Genomic DNA, 14,799 nt, shown 5'->3' with positions numbered 1-14,799 from the left:
GGCCCTTATGCATCCAGGTCCTGTCATTGATTAGCTGAGTAACTCTGGGAACACTTAATTTCTTTGGGCATATTTCATTTATTTTCCATAAATGAAGCAAAGCAAATAAGGTACTGAACAAGTGCCCAACACGGAGTAGCACAGTAAATAAAATTTGGGATGCCTAGTTCATAGAACGTCCCTGGTGGTCACTTTATGTATGGCATCTTTCTTCCTATCCTCGGTATCCATCATTTTAGACAAGAATTCTGAATGGAGGCTATTAGTAACTATTACACCTTGAACTAATTATTGCCTTGAACTAATTATGGGCACATAAGTCTAGTCCAACCAATTAGTCATTACTTGAGAAGTGTCAGGAATATTGACTCATTTCTCTTTATAAGTGCACAGTACTTAAAATGGGAGTTGAGCTGCTGGCTGTAGTAAGAGAAAGTAAAAGTGACATGTAGAAAATAGGAAAGAGGTAAAGAGGGAGAAAAAGAGATTACTGACAACATTTAAGTCCCTGGTCCCCCTGGCTTTGATAATATGTTCCTTTTTAGTGGTATGGATTCCCTTAATATTTGAATATTTTATAAGCAGGAATAACGAATAACCTTATAATAATGATTTTAAAAATATTATGGGAATGTGAACATGACCTTTATTTTATTGCTTATTTAAATTTTTTGTTCCTATCTTTCAAAATAAATAGTTGTTACCCTCTTACCAGCTATGGAAATGTAGTTGCTGTAATAATATTAAATTTGAATAGTACTTTAGAGTTCCCACAGCTTTTCATATCATTATCTTATTTGATTGTGTAAGATGAACAGGCCAGGTAATGTTAAACTTAGTTTTTTGTAGGCTCAGTGCCTGTAGCTCAGTGAGTAGGGTGCCAGCCACATACACTGAGGTTGGTGGGTTTGAGCCTGGCCTGGGCCTGCTAAACAACGACAGCTGCAACCAATAAAAAAAAAAAAAAAAAAAAAATAGTCAGGCATTGTGGTGGGAACCTGTAATCTCAGCTACTCTGGAGGCTAAGGCAAGAGACTTGCCTTAAGCCCAAGAGTTTGAGGTTGCTGTGAGCTGTGATGCCACAAGACTCTACTGAGGGTGACAGAAGTGAGACTGTCTCAAATAAATAAATAACTTCATTTTTTCTGAACAGTGAAATTGAGTCACAAAGAGGTCAAATGGTGTTCAGGGTATGAACACCCTCCCATCTCAGGGTGTGAACCCAGCTAGGTCTGAAGCATCCTCTAATCAGGAGAGCTCAGAGCCTACTATAATGCTAAGATGGTGCATTATGAAACATTTTCACTGTTTTTTTTTTTAATTAGAAAATTTCAGAAGAGCCCTGAAATTTCATTAGCTTCAATCACAAAACCTATTAAAATGCACATTCAGTCCATAATTTAAATTCATGCTCTCAAAGGCACTTGCAATGTCCCTAAAGTTAATCTCTGCCATATTCCTCTTGTGCTCTTAAATTCTAGAATTTTAACCTAGACTAGAAGACAGATTACTGGGGTTGAGGGGTATGTATTAATTCCTGGCTCAACATCCACAGTGCTTAACAGGTTTAGGTATAAATGTGGGTAAATTCTTACACTTCATGACTAAGCTAGAACTCTACTGGATATAGCACATAGGTAATTTACAAAGGTGACTTGTAATCACAAAGTACTCTAGTAATATTATCACAACACCTTTGTTTTGGAGAGCTCAAATGCTTTCACAACATTAACTCATTCAGCCTCACTGAACTGATAAGCCCAGGTTGGGTGACAAACAGTATCTCCATTTTATCTGCTGGAGTTGAAGTAAAAGGGAAAGAGAATGCAAAGAGCACTGTAACTTCCTTTTTATCCTCATTATGATTGTTAGATCACAGTTATGAGAATTCCTCCATTTTAGGTAGAAAATATCATTTATGATGAATATTAATTTTCAGTAAGAAATTGTTTTAATAATGGCGTGGATAAATCAAAGACTATCGGAAGGATTGTAGTATTGTATTAGTTTATCAGCAGTGTTTTTCATAATTCACTCTTCATTTTTCACGTGGCTAAAGATAAGTTTTTTGCCATAAGTGAAGCATTACAATGAACTGACAATCCTGACATAGATCCCCATTTCTCTAGACTGCCATTAGGCTCAGATTGATCTTCTAAACAAAGTCTGTCCCTAGAGATACAAATGATGTAGCAAAAGGGGGGCTTTTTAAACCAAGCCTGACGTCACACATTTGTGTCCTAACCATCTGTACCTTTTATAAAGCAAGGGCTGGAGCCGCCTGGGAGCACAGACACAGGCGCTCAACAATCTTCTCCCACACAAGCCTGGAATGGTAACAGCACACGGCTGCCTTAGAAAAGCCTTTTTAGAGCTGTGGGGTGGCGTGGGGGGTGTGTGGCAGGGTAAGGGAAGTCATTCCTCTTCTCCATCCAAGGATGCTATTTATTGGAAATCCTATACATCTTTTTTAAAAATTGATTTCTCTCGAGTGGGAGGCAACTCCCCTCAGAAGCCAAAGAAAGGGTGGTTTTCAAGAGGAGAACCACACGCAACCTTGCTTCTGATTGGGACTGCGAGCAGATAAAGGCTCTGGCGTCCACAACCTGTGCAGCTGCAAAGACGACGCCCTTCCGTCCAGAGTGCCAGCATTACCCCTCCCTCACCTCTGGCTTTGCCCGCAGCCCCCGGGAGAGCAGCAGCCCACCTTGTGATCACATCTTATCCCACTCCCTTGGCTCCCCTTCATCCTCCCTAAACCCAGGGGCGCACTGTCACTCTCCCTCCACGTGCGATGCCGAGTCACCCCTCCTCCCCTCGCCACTCTCAGGAAGGCAACAGCCCCCAGGTGCCCAGCTCTCACAACCCTTCCGCTCCCTCACCCAGCTCCTTAATCCTTCCCTGGCTTAGGGAAGCGTCTGCACTCTACCTTCCCAAGCGAGTACCCAGCCGTTACCCACCTCTCTTCTCAGTCTGTCCCCTACCTCCAGCCCCGGGATCCGCCCACCGCGCCCGGGGCGCGCGCCCAGGAGCAGGGACACCTGGGCGCCCCTCCCCCAGCTGCGCTCCCCTCCCGGCTCCCGCGCCCCGCCCGCGCCGCGGCTCCGCGCCCACCCCTCGCAGCCTGCTCCTCCCCGCCCCCTCCCTCCGCGGGAGGGGGGGCACTAGCGAGCGCGGTGGCGTGGCCAATGGGCGCTCGGCTTACTCTGGCCTCTCCCCCGCGCGGCCGCCAATCGCGGCGGGCGGTGGTGGTAATATTGTGGAGTGGAGTTTGGATGCCGCTGCTGCCGCGGGCTGGAACGGCGCGGCCGCGGGGGCTGCCAGGGTATTTCGGGAAGGGGGCGTGAGGAGGCGGCAGCAGCGGCGGCTGCTGGGGTTGCGTGGGGAGGCAGCCGAGGGAGAGAGAAAGAAAGGAAGGAAAAGGGCGGGGAGTCCTCAGAGGAGGAGGCGGGACCGGCCGGGCTCCTCACCTCTAGGAGGCGGCGGGCAGCCAGGGAGGCGGCGCCGCCCCCTGCCCGCGCTCTCCTCAGCGCAGCCGGCCGCCGACCCGCCGGCCCCGGGCAGCGACCGAGCGTGCTAGGGCGCGAACGGCGGGCCGGGCGGCGGCGCAGGCTGGAGTGGGCGCGGAGGCGACCGCCATGGCGTTCCTCAAACTCCGCGACCAGGTAGGTGAGGGGCAGCAGGGCGGGATCGCGCCGCTTGGGGAGGAAGGGAAGCAAAGGCGTACCAGCAGTGTGGGCCGCCTGGGCGCCTGCTCGGCTCAGCGTGTGCGAGGAAAGCGGTGGTCCTTCCCCCGTGGCTGCGGGCGACCCCGTTGTCAGAACAGACGGGACCCGGGTGAAGCCCACGTGCCACCGGGGGGCTTGCAGCCGCAGCGAGAGGGGCGGATTCCAAGCTCGCCGCCCTCGCGTCCGGCTAGCTGCTGGGTAGGCGCCTCCTCTTTCCTGCCAGGTGAGGCTCGGGCCTAACAGGTGGCTTCCCGCTGCCGGGCGGGAGCCGTGCTGGCGGCCGTGACCTAGGGTCACGACCTTGCTCTTCTTGTTTGCTTTGCTGGATTGTTCGAAGCACACTTTCTCCGGGCAAAAGGCTGTTGATTCTGCTTAGGGACTGGTTACCCAATATGCAAGTTCCCAGACTTGTTTTTCTTTTGACATCTTGTGCACCATCTTGGGTTACTTTTCTTGACTTAGAAAGAACTGGTCAAAAAATACTTGAAGAGACAAAAAGACTTGTGACACTGTGAAAGTGAAGAAGTACTTTGTGTCTAGGAACAAAATCCCACCTATATTCGAATGATTCACGTATATCCGAAAACCAGGGAAAGACAGGCAGTAATAAATAATGTTTTCAGGAGTCGCAGACCCTTCCTTCTCTTCTAAGGAAAAGGAAAATTTGAGATATTTACCGAGTCGCAGGGAAATTATCAATGCTGATAAAGTATTTTTGCCATTTTTTTTTTTTCTGAATAGAAGATATTGAACAGATTTGAAAGGAAAGTAACTTGCATGCTTTGGGAAACTGAGTTTCTGAATGAGAATACCCCTTTTGCGAAAACAATGGGGAAAAACTTGAGATATACTTTTTATATTATCTCTTGGTAAACATTGTACCTTAAATTCTTAGTCTATTATTGTGAATTTTATGTTTAGGCTGATGGTTGACCTTGTGTATCATTTGGTATCAAGAGGGTTTTAGCTGGGGTTAGTTAACATCAGAGCATGACACTTGGAAAAACTGTTCAGTTGTGTTTGTACCTTGTATTTGAAATTATAGAAGTGTATTTTCAGATATAATGGCCAGTAGCCACATGTGACAATTTTAATTTAAATTAGTTAAAATTAAACTTAGTCCTTAGTTTTGCTAGCCACATTTCAAGCATTAAGTAGCCACTTGTAGCTGTTGGCTTTTTTATTGAACTGGACAGATAGAGAACATTTATGTCATTTTAGAAAGTTCCGTGACAGTGGTTCTCAACCTTCGTAATGCTGCAGCCCGTTAATACAGTTCCTCATGTTTTGGTGACCCTCAACCATAAAATTATGTTCATTGCTACTTCATAACTGTAATTTTGCTACTGTTATGAATCGTAATGTAAATATCTGATAAGCAAGATGTATTTAGGCGACTCCTGTGAAAGGGTCGTTCGACTCCCAGAGGTTTCATGACCCACAGGTTTAGAACCACTGTTCTGTGAGATAGCACTGTTAAAGAATAACAGGTGAAGTATATTGAAAGTCTAAATTATATCCTGCTAATTCCTGTCCTGTTGATTGCTGTTGTATTCTTAATGGTGTGAAACTTAAGATCTAGGTTTTCCATTCATCTTTTCCTATGTTTCCCTTATTAATAGTTGAGGTGATGATTACTTGTTTTCTTTTGATTCTAGGCCTATATTTTTGAAAGTTACTTTTGTGATTTATGTTACTGTGCATTTAGTAAACTTTTAGGAGAGCATCCTATTTTTACCATCAGGTGTAAACAGAAATGGGATTGTTTGCAGTTGGACATTAAATCTCGTTGCATCTTTGCATTGTGTATTTAGGAATTGAAATTGTGAAGCCATTGTGATGCTACTCCAGTTTTACAATTTATCTGTTAATACTTAATGGCAATGTTGAGAATTAAAAATGCCACTTGTAAGCTTGAAGGTACTTAGTCAAGTTAATGAAAGGGCATGGGAGGGGAGAGAGAATGTTTAGTTTAGAACGCTAAACTACTAAGTAATTGGCCCATTTGGTCTGTCTTTTGTAAGACTGAGCAATGAATTTGGTTTTGCCTAGTTTAGAAGCAATAGCTGTTTTTAGAAGTCATCTTATATGTTGATGTTTTACTTGGTGTTAGAAGTGGTGCTAAAAATGAAATGAAATGTGAATGCTCTTAACCTATTCCACCTACAGGAAAAGCAGTTCAGCTAGATGAATTGCTTTATTTGGTGTAAAGGAGAATGGATAAGTACACAGAATTTTAAAGCTTGAGGGTACTTGACATAGCTTTTAGCTCAAAAGCCTTATATACACTTGAAATAGAAAATAGTAGTCTTAGTTTCCATATTCACCTTGTATTTTGTTTTCTAGCCCTGCAAACAACAGTTTTAGTAAGTAGAAGCTATAGATGGGAAGGGTTTTTCTTTTGTGTTTTTAAGCATCAGGAAGGTTCTAGAATCTACATGGTTTAAATATAAAATCATTGATCAGGAAATAAAACATTTTTTTCTCATGTTCAATCAAAAACTTGAATTTTCTTCCTGAATTATTTAACTTTAGTTTATGCAGCAAGAATTGTAACAATTGCAGAGTCTTTTTAAAACAAGTCACTGTCATTTTGTCTTTGCAGTTAGTTAGAAAAGCAGTCATACATGCTAATTTATCAACACTACATCCTGATAAAGAAGGTAGGAGATGTTGATTCGGGATCACAAACTCAGATGGAAGCTAAATGGCACTGAATTTGGCTTCAGGGTTTAGAAAACAATAGGAAGTGGTGGAAATCTGGGTAAACAGAACAGGTAGGTTAGTTGCTGTTCAGCTCCAGACCCTTGTTGCAGTGCAGGTTTGCCTAATAGTTTTAGAAACATGTGTTTTTATTATTTAGAAAGCCAGAAATCTAGATTGTTATGAAACAACTCTCTATAAGCATTGTAAATGTTTGCATTGACAACAATTAATGCTGCAGTTTTATTATTTATTTACTTATTCCTTTTTTTAGGGGGTGGGAGTCGGATCTTTGTTGCCCAGGCTAGAGTGCAGTGGCACAATCATAATTCACTGTATGACTTGCTAGGTTTAAGTGACCCTCTCACTTTAGCCTCTCAAGTAGGTGGGATTATAGGTGTGTGCCACTGTGCCCAGCTAATTTTTAAAATTTTTTGTAGAGATGGGTTTTCCCTGTCTTGTCCAGTCTGTTCTCAGACTCTTGAACTCAAACGATCATCTGGCATCAGCCTCCCAAAGTGCTGAGATTACAGGTGTGAGCCACCATGACCAGCCAGTGCTGAGGTTTTAAAAAGGGGCCAGTAAGGATCCAGTCTGTAACTGCAGGTTTAGATCAATTTGAAGAAAAAAACTACAAAATAACATTTCCACTAATTTTCTTTGCAGTAAATTTTATTTTTGAAATAATTTTAGTTGAAGTGGTCATAAACGTTAAAAAATTGAGAGAAAATTTACATACTATAAAATTCATTTTAAGGGGTACAATTCAATGGTTTTTACTGTGCAATCATTATCACCATCTAATTCTAGTATGTTTTCATCACTACAAAAACAGACCCCCTTATCCATTAGCACTTTCCATTTTTCCTTCCTCTGACCTTGGTAACCACTAATCTCCTTTCTATGAATTTACCTATTCTGTATAAATGGAATAAAAAAATACAAGGTTCTTTATGTCTGACTTCATCTACTTAGCCAGGGGTGGGGAACCTTTCTTGTTGGAAGGCTATGTTACTCTAGCTATAATCAAGTAAGGCTACATTCAAGAAACTTTAATTAGATATACTTAAAAATTTTTTTTTTTTTTTTTTCTGAGACAGACTCACCCTTGAAGAAGTGTTTTGAACAAAGATAGCTTTTTTCAGAATGGTTGGATTTTTCACCATGTATCTTATGTAGACTTAGTTTTATCTTGGAAAGAAATGTTCAAGTCGTTTTGACTTGACGTGCTATCATGCAGAAATTCTGCATTCCCATAGAAATCTTCTTTCAATAATTCACATTGCTGATTCTGTTTTTCATACAATTTGACTGTCCATTCTTGCAGAGATAAAATTTCGGCCAACATTTGTCCCTGTGATAGCCACCATGTTTTATGGTGATATGACAAATCAGACCATATCATCATCATTCAACTTTAGCATTAGGGCACTGGTGATGCCATGTTGCATTTGCATGAATGTAATCCATAATTACTTACAACTTGGCACAAAGTATCTCCTAAAATAGTAGGACAGAGATTGCCACAGAGATTTTGCTGATTCAGAATATAATGAAAAGAAATGAGAGCATCTGGATCCCTTAATACTTGTTTAATCTGTGCAGTAAACTCTGTGTTTTCCTGTCATGGAAGGTGCACCATCTGTAGGTACAGTTACTAAATTTACCAATTAAGTCCAACTTCTATCTTGAAAGTTGTTGTTGAAGATACCTATCCCCCATGTTCTGTTTGTAGGAATGCCCCAAATGAGTAGCTCTTTGTGGGAAAGAAAATCTTCTGTTACTGCCTGAATGAAGTATAAAAGCTGTGCTGAGTCAGTAGTATCAGTTGATGCATCCAAAGTGATTGAATAATATAAATTTTCTTTTTTCTTGATTTTAGACTTCTACCCTTCACAATTGTGAGAGAATTAAATTTCTGTTGTTTTAAGCCACAAAATCTGTGGTCATATGTTGTAACGATAGCCCTAGGGAACTAATAGATTTTTGTAGTTTTAGCTCATATTTAGGTAGGTGATCCATTTTGAGTTAAGTTTATATGTGCTATAAGGTAGAAGTTCCACTTCACTTATTTTACCTTGTAGATACCTAGTTGTCCCAGTACCATGTGTTGAAAAGACTGTTCTTTCCCCCACTGAATTGTCTTGGGATCCTTATCACGTGTCAGTTGACTATAAACGTGAATTTATTTCTGGGCCCTCAGTTCAATTCCATTGATCTATATATCTGTCCCTAAGCGAGGTACCACACTATTTGGGTTACTATAGCTTTATAGTAAGCTTGAAATTGGGAAATGTGCATCTTCCAACTTTGTTCTTGGTTTTCAAGATTTTGGCTTTTAAGGGTCACTGCATTTTCATATAATAGTGTTTGCTTGTCAGTTTCTGCCAAAAAAACAGTTGGAATTTAGATAGGTGTTGCATTGAATTTGTAGATAAATTGGGAAATATTGCCATCCTAACAATATTAAGTCTTTCAATCCATAAACATTAAGTTTTTTTAGGTGATATCTTTCAGTGATACCTTGTAGTGTCCAGACTACAAGTTTTGGATTTCCTTTGTTAATTGCTAAGTTTTTTTTTTTTTTTTTGAATGCTATTGTATATAGATTTTTTTTCTTAACTTCGTTTTCATATTGTTTATTGCCACATATATAAATTGATTTTGTATATTGCTTTTGTACCCTGCAACTTTGTTGAACTCATTTATTAGTTTTTTAGTGGATTCCCAAGGTTTATCTATATACAGATTATATTTATGACTAGAGATAATTTGTTTTTCTTTCCAATCTGGATGCTTTTTATTTCTTCTTGCTTTCTTATTTTGACTAGAACCTGTAATACAATGTTTAATAGACATGGTAAGAGTGGACACTGTTGTCTTATTTATGATCTTTTGTCTTTTGTGATTTAAGTATGAATGCAGCTCTGAGTTTTTCATAGACTTTTCTTAGGTTGAGGGAATTCCCTTCTATTCGGACGGTTAGCTTCTCAAACATGGAAATTAAATACTAGTCCTTATCTTGGGCAGTGTAGCTATTTGAGAATAATAAAAGTTTAGGAGGAAAAATTCCCTGATTTGAGCTGACGATCACATTCTTGTCAGACCTTCTTCATTCTCAAGGGTACCAAAAAAAATTTTTGTTTGTTTGTTTGAGACAGAGTCTCACTTTCTTGTCTCCAGTAGAGTGCTGTGGCCTTATAGCTCACAGCAACCTCAAACTCTTGGGCTTAAGTGATTCTTGCCTCAGCTTCCTGTGTAGCTGGAACTATAGGCACCCACAACAACACCCAGCTGTTTTTTAAGGACGAGGTCTTGCTCTTGTTCAGGCTGGTCTTGAACTCGTGAGCTCAAGTAATCCAACCGCCTCAGCCTCCTAAGTGCTGGAATTACAGGAGTGAGCCACCATGTCTGGCCTTCAAAAAAAAATTTTTTTTTTTTTTTTTCGGTTTTGGGATGGGTTTGAACCTACCACCTCCAGCATTATGGGGCCAGCGCCTTATTCCTTTGAGCCACAGGTGCCACCCCAAAATATTTTTTTCTTTAATGGTGATTCCCAGATCTGTGGCTCAGATTGTGGGGTTTCACCTAACCTTGAATCTCTTACATCAGATGGTTCCAGTTAGCTACATCCGTGTCACCTCAAAGTCAACACAACCATTTACAAATTCATTTGAGTCTGATTTATTGTACATTAAATGCTAGATCAGACTTCAAAGGATAAAAGAATGTGTTTGCAGAACTGGCAAGAAGTAAATATATGAGGTTGGACAGTTAAGTTCAAGAACTAATCCTAGAAAAAGTGCTATGTACCTCATTGCCGAATATCAACTATAGTCACCTTTGTACTACTCTCCTTGGGAAGCTTATGCATTGACACCAGCATCTTGTCCACCCCCAAAACATTTTTTCTAGGATGAGTTTGCAAACTTGATTGTCAGACCTGTACAATGACGGTTCTGATGGCCATTCCAGAAAAAGAGCCAGAATTGTTCTCAGAGAAAAGTGCTTTTAGGTGGTAATAAAAGCAAATGAGGTCGCTCAAAGAAGGAGAAAAGCTCATGGCCACCAAGCAGGAAAATGTTGTTCCATAATGGGTAATATGGAGTGAGTGGAGGAAAGAAAACCTGAGAAGAAGCTACTATAGTTAGGAGGAAAGCCATGAGTGACTGCTATCATAGGCCAAAAACAGGGAAGAATTTTCTAAGTTGCAACTGTATTCTTTTAGGTACAGAAACTCAATTTTTCATCACCTTTTAGTTTTCCTTTTAGGTAGTGTATTGTTTTAAACTTTTTCATGGAAATGTTTTTATTTGCCCCAAGCTCTTCACTTTCTAAGCCCCTTGGACATATGTGAGAATCACTTGGCAAGCTTAAATAGAGACTGTTGGGGTTCCATTAGACCTGCTGAATGAAGATCACTTCGGGTAGCGTCCCAGAATATGTGTTTTAAAACCTCTTGTGGTAAAGACCAGCTTGCTCTTCATAAAGCTTTCTTCCTTTTCTCCCAAGCCCCAACTAACTGAAGAGGGCTGTCCAGAAATTATCCAGCCATTGTTAATTCTATTTTCATATGCATATTATATTGCTCAGACATTTACTAGCCCCTTTCATTTGGGGATAGCCATATCATTAAAATCTGGTCATGGGATATTAAGCAGAGATGGTGGTGTTACTTCAGCTTTGGGAAATACCAAACCTTGAAAGATCCTCAATCTTCCCCACCTACTGGCTAGGTATTGTTTGCCAAAACAACTTTCCAAAGATGGGCCATTTCCAGAATCAGTCTGGATTGTCTTTGGCCTCCTCATACCCCTAGCTGATCAATCATTAACACAGATTTCTTGGACTTCATGTAAACGTAAAATAAAAAGCAACTGTTGTTTTGGGATTTGCATGTTATAATATCTACTATTACTTTAATCAGTATGATTTCATTATATAATGACCAGAATTTGGGAACCACTGCCACTGGTTTTTACTGTTTGTATTTTTAAATTCATTTATATGGCAGGAAAGTCTTTAGCTATTGACTTCCAGTCCTTGCATGTTTTGTTTTCTTTTTAATAATTTGAATAGCAATCATCATAATTAATATCCTGCATGTTTACTACCTGGTGGTCCTTGATACTGGGGATACATCTATATAGAAAATAGGGTCTCTGCCTTCTAGAATGGGTTAAGATGAAATTATTTTGCTGTGCTTTAGGAGCATCAAGGGAGGAGAGGCTAAGTGAACCCAAGAAGGAAGTTGGGGGTTCCCTTCTTGAAGTTTATTTTAATGGGATTTTATTCACCCATGCTCCTCTTGTGTTATATTGTTCTCTCTTATCCTTGGTGCATGGAAGACATGTATCCTGTATAAAACACTTTTTATTTATTTTTATTTTTTAGAGGGTGTTACTTTGTTACACAGGTGGTAGAGTGTAATGACACTATCTATCATCAGTCACTGCAACCTCAGATTCCTGAGCTTAAGTGATCCTCTTGCTTCAGCCTCCTGAGTAGCTACAAATACAGTTGTCTGCCACCAGGTCTGACTAATTTTTAAATATTTTTGTAGAGACAGGTTCTAGCTATGTTTCCCAGGCTGATCTCAAACACCTAGGCTTAAGCAGTACTCCACTTCAGCCTCCCAGAATGCTGGGGTTTCAGGTGTGAGCCATCATGTCTGGCTAAACATCTTAGAGAAGCCAAAACTACAAGTATATTTTTGGTAGATTTGTGTTTCAAGATTTTGAAAGGGGTGTGTGTGTGTATGTAAGTAAATGGGTAAACAAGAGGCCTGTACATTGGATAGCTCTTTGAATGCTGAGAAATTACCTTGTTTTTAAAAGATATGTTAGGTAGTGTGTAGTTCCAGAATATCAGACTGGATCATGTCCCAAGTGAGGAGAGTTTTTGGAAGAACTATAAACAACAAAGCAGGTAACAACCACATTTTGGAGAAATAGGTATGGTTCCTAGAGTTAGTTGGTGTTGAGGGTTTATAGTAGCTGACTTTTAAGGGGGATATATAAGCAAATTTAAGCATCAGAGCTTGTAGCAAAGTTGGAACCATGTGAGTAGTGTGATATTAGTCAAATAGATCCAGTAAGCAACCTAGTTCAGGGTATGGGCAAGTATTTAGAAATTGGCATGTTGGCTCGGCACCTGTGGCTCAAGTGGCTAAGGTGCCAGCCATATACACCTAAGGTGGCGGGTTTGAATCCAGCCCGGGCCTGCCAAACAACGACAGCTGCAACAACAACAACAAAAAAAAATAGCCGGGCATTGTGGCGGGCGCCTGTAGTCCCAGCTACTTGGGAGACTGAGGCAGGAGACTTACTTGAGCCCAGGAGTTGAAGGTTGCTGTGAGTTTTGATGCTATGGCACTCTACCCAGGGGGACAGCTTGAGGCTCTGTCTCAAAAAAAAAAAAAAAGAAAAGAAAAGAAACTGGCATGTTTGTGACATTCAAATAGAGATGTCTGAAATCACTTCAATAGATAAAGCAAGAAGCTGCAATCTTTCAGACATTCTCAATTGATGCTATAGCAGGGACAGTGAGAGGAAACCTGGTTGGAGTATTTTTCAGTTGAGAAGCTAGTCAAGGGGAGAAGTGAAATATGATATGTATGTATTGTACAAATGTTCTAGAAATTTGTATGTTAAGTAATAGTTAATCTGACTTAACAATGGGCAACTTTGCTTTTTTAAAGAAATTTATCATAAATTATTTTTAAAAGTGTCCCTTAATAAAACTGTCATTCACCTTATCTTTTATCATAAAACTGAATTTCTGTATATCACCTTTGCTTAAATTTAGATGTACTGACTCCCTATTATAATCAGTCAGGTATTATTTTCCATATCTCAATGTATTATTTCCTTGAGATGATTCATTAGATTGTTGATGTACTGTCTGTTTTTTTGGATGTTGGGATCTAATACAATAAACTTTCCTTTTAGGACTGCTTTTGCATATCCCACAGGTTTTGGTTTTTATGTTCAAGGAATTTAATAATTTCCTCCTTTCTTTTCCTTGACCCAACTGTCATTCAGCATAAAGTTGTTTAGTTTCCATGCCTTTGTGTGGGGGTGAAAATTTTTGTTGAAATTTCACCTTTATTGTCTTGTGGTCTAAAAAGATACAAGGTGTAATTTCGATTTTTTTTTTTTTTTTTTTTTTTTATGGCCAGGGCTGGGTTTGAACCCACCACCTCCTGCATGTGGGGCTGGTGCCTTTTTTTTTGAGGCAGAGTCTCACTGTGTCGCCCTTGGTAGAGTGCTGTGGCGTAACACTGCTCACAGCAACCTCAAACTGTTGACCTTAAGCAGTTCTCTTGCCTTAGCCTCCCAAGTAGCTGGGACTACAGGAGCCTGCCACAGTGCCCAGCTATTTTTTTTTTTTTTCTTGAAACAGAGTCTCACTATGTTGCCCTGGGTAGAGTGTCATGGCATCACAGCTCACGCAACCTCCAACTCTGGGCTTAAGTGATTATCTTGCCTCAACCTCCTAAGTAGCTTGGACTATAGGTACACACCACAATGCCCAACTAGTTTTTGGTTGTAGTAGTCGTTGTTTGACACTCCTGGGGTGGATTCGAACCCATGGGCTCCAGTGTATGTGGTTGGCACCCTAGCCGCTGAGCTACAGGTGCCAAGCCTTTTTCTCTTTTTCACTATGACACCCTTGATAGAATGCCATGGTGTCACAGCTCACAGCAACCTAAAACTCTTGGGCTTAAGCCATTCTCTTATCTTAGCCTTCCAAATAGCTGGGTCTACAGGTCCAGCCACAAGGCCTGGCTATTTTTGTTGTTGTTGCAGTTGTCATTGTTGTTTTAGCTGGCCCAGGCCAAGGTTCAAACCTGCCAACCTTGGTATATGTGGCCAGTGCCCTAACCACTGAGCTATGGGCACTGCCTGTAATTTCAATTCTTTTAATTTTGTTGAGGTTTGATTTGTGTCCTGGGATATGATCTATTTTGGAGTACGTTCCATGGGCTGACGAGAAAGAAGAATGTACATTCCTTAGATTTGGAATGGTGTGTTCTGTATATGTCTTTTAAGCATTTGTTCTAAGGTCACATTTAAGTCCCTTATATCATTGTTTAGTTTCTGTTTAGAGGATCTGTCCAGCTCTGAGAGAGGGGTATTAAAGTCCCCAGCTATTAGGTGTTGTAGGATATCATACTGCTCAGACCAGTTAAGGTATGTTTCATAAATCTGGGAGCATTTAAATTGGGTGCATAAATATTTAGAATTGGAATGTCCTCTTGCTGTATTGTTCCCTTGACCAGTATGAAGTGACCATCTTTGTCTTTCTTAACTTTAGTTGCTTTAAATCCACTTGTATCTGAAAATGAAATTGTGACCCCCTCCTT

General features: G+C 40.7%; 1 pseudogene; it reads left to right on the top strand.

The window, feature by feature from the left end:
- The window catches only part of LOC100964405, a 121,553-nt pseudogene that overhangs the window by 64,637 nt on the left and 42,117 nt on the right, over nucleotides 1-14,799 (top strand).

The sequence above is a fragment of the Otolemur garnettii genome, unplaced genomic scaffold (genome assembly GCF_000181295.1).
Source record: "Otolemur garnettii isolate 467f Iridium unplaced genomic scaffold, OtoGar3 scaffold00002, whole genome shotgun sequence".
NCBI lineage: Eukaryota > Metazoa > Chordata > Mammalia > Primates > Galagidae > Otolemur > Otolemur garnettii.
This window is presented reverse-complemented; position numbering and strand designations above follow the sequence as displayed.